Raw genomic sequence first — 2,500 nt, 5'->3', positions numbered from 1 at the left:
CACTGATTGTTTATTGTCCGAGCGCTCTGGATATGATCTTTCACAGATTTCTGACTTAACCGTACAATTAAAAAAAAAATTAAAAATCGATGAGTAATCAGGGGGCATAATTGAAAAATTGAAAACGTTCTCTGGTTAAAACGCTGAGCTTTCGATTGCCAGTCTGCAATCTTTAAAAAGTGAGGTGTAAAAAGCGAAGATAAAAATATACATGTACAAAAAGGTGAGAAAATAACCAACGAATATAAATAACAACAGGAATTTGCGTCTCCCAAATCAAGACCTCCATCAGATCGGCAAACGAACGTTGTCTATAAAATCCCCTGTGCGGACTGCATATGGAATTACTTCGGAGAAACGGGTAGATGCTTACACACTAGAAAAAAGGAACACATACGAAACACCGAAGTTAAAAGTGGTTCCAATGTTGCCAGCCATGCGTGGCTCGAAGGCCACACTATTGATTTTGAAAATGCATGCGTCATCGACAGAGGCAATTCAGAAAAACGCTGGAATCCTGGCACACTGCAATTACTAGCCAGGCAGACAATAATTCTAAGCAGCTGCCAAGACAATATTCAATTTTATTGTTATTTTCTCCATCACAAGTATTTTTTTATTTATATTCCTTCGTTATTTTCTGACCTTTTTGTACATATATATTTTAACCTTCGCTTTTTACACCTCACTTTTTAAAGATTGCAGACTGGCAATCGAAAGCTCAGTGTTTTTTAAAAACTTTTAACCAGAGAACGTTTTCAATTAAAAAAAAATGCACTGATGCAACATCTCCCGGCCATTTGGGGCAGCGCAAGCAATGTTTTCAAGGTTTTGGTTACGTTAGGAAACTAAGATCGTTATTTTACCTTTTTGGCCCTATTCGCAATAGCGTCAAAGATTCTGTCATCACCAACGCTCAAATGCGGATGGTCAGTCGCGTCTTCACAAAGTTCCAGATGAAGAATTTTTTCAAAAACACTGCCGACAAAGGGCAAAAACTGGACAAACTATTGAAGTGTTTTTTTTGTCAATAATCTGTTGTAGAGGGATATTTCTTTTTCTTAGAGTAAGGTTTAGAGAAAGATCGCTCATTTTAATCAACTGCAAAAGTACAAATTTTCTTTACAGTCTGTCTTTAGTTGGGATGTAAGCTTACAAACAAAAATTGACAGGAAACAAATGTCGGTTTTCGTTTTGTCAATTGTAAGAAAATTCTAAATTTGTCCGCTAGTGGACAGGCCCTTAACGTACTTTTTTCTGAAAAGAGATTTGTTGCAAGCATTTGCTCTGAATGACAGACGACCAAGGCTGACCACGACAACGATTGTCTCAAGACGTACGACCATGGCTTTTGCTGTGAATCTTTGCACCAGTTCTGGTGTGAAACTTTTGCGGTGATTGTCTGACGACACACGACCATGGCTTTTGCTGTAAAACTTTGCACCAGTTCTGGTGTAAAACTTTTGCGGTGATTGTCTGACGACACACGACCATGGCTTTTGCTGTAAAACTTTGCACCAGTTCTGGTGTGAAACTTTTGCGGTGATTGTCTGACGACACACGACCATGGCTTTTGCTGTAAAACTTTGCACCAGTTCTGGTGTAAAACTTTTGCGGTGATTGTCTGACGACACACGACCATGGCTTTTGCTGTAAAACTTTGCACCAGTTCTGGTGTGAAACTTTTGCGGTGATTGTCTGACGACACACGACCATGGTTTTTGCTGTAAAACTTTGCACCAGTTCTGGTGTGAAACTTTTGCGGTGATTGTCTGACGAAACACGACCATGGCTTTTGCTGTGAATCTTTGCACCAGTTCTGGTGTGAAACTTTTGCGTTGATTGTCTGACCACATAAGACCATGGCTTTTGCTGTGAAACTTTGCACCAGCTCTGGTGTGACACTTTTGCGGTGATTGTCTGACCACACACGGCCATGGCTTTTGCTGTGAAACATTGCACCAGTTCTGGTGTGAAACTTTTGCGGTGATTGTTTGACGACACACGACCATAGCTTTTGCTGTAAAACTTTGCACCAGTTCTGGTGTGAGACTTTTGCGGTGATTGTCTGACGACACACGACCATGGCTTTTGCTGTAAAACTTTGCACCAGTTCTGGTGTGAGACTTTTGCGGTGATTGTCTGACGAAACACGACCATGGCTTTTGCTGTAAAACTTTGCACCAGTTCTGGTGTGAAACTTTTGCGGTGATTGTCTGACGACACACGACCATGGCTTTTGCTGTAAAACTTTGCACCAGTTCTGGTGTGAAACTTTTGCGGTGATTGTCTGACGACACACGACCATGGCTTTTGCTGTAAAACTTTGCACCAGTTCTGGTGTGAAACTTTTGCGGTGATTGTCTGACGACACACGACCATGGCTTTTGCTGTGAATCTTTGCACCAGTTCTGGTGTGAAACTTTTGCGGTGATTGTCTGACGAAACACGACCATGGCTTTTGCTGTGAAACTTTGCACCAGTTCTGGTGTGAAACTTT

Source organism: Montipora foliosa, chromosome 1, assembly GCF_036669935.1.
Source record: "Montipora foliosa isolate CH-2021 chromosome 1, ASM3666993v2, whole genome shotgun sequence".
In the NCBI taxonomy this organism is placed as follows: domain Eukaryota; kingdom Metazoa; phylum Cnidaria; class Anthozoa; order Scleractinia; family Acroporidae; genus Montipora; species Montipora foliosa.
Note: the sequence above shows the minus strand (reverse complement) of the source record.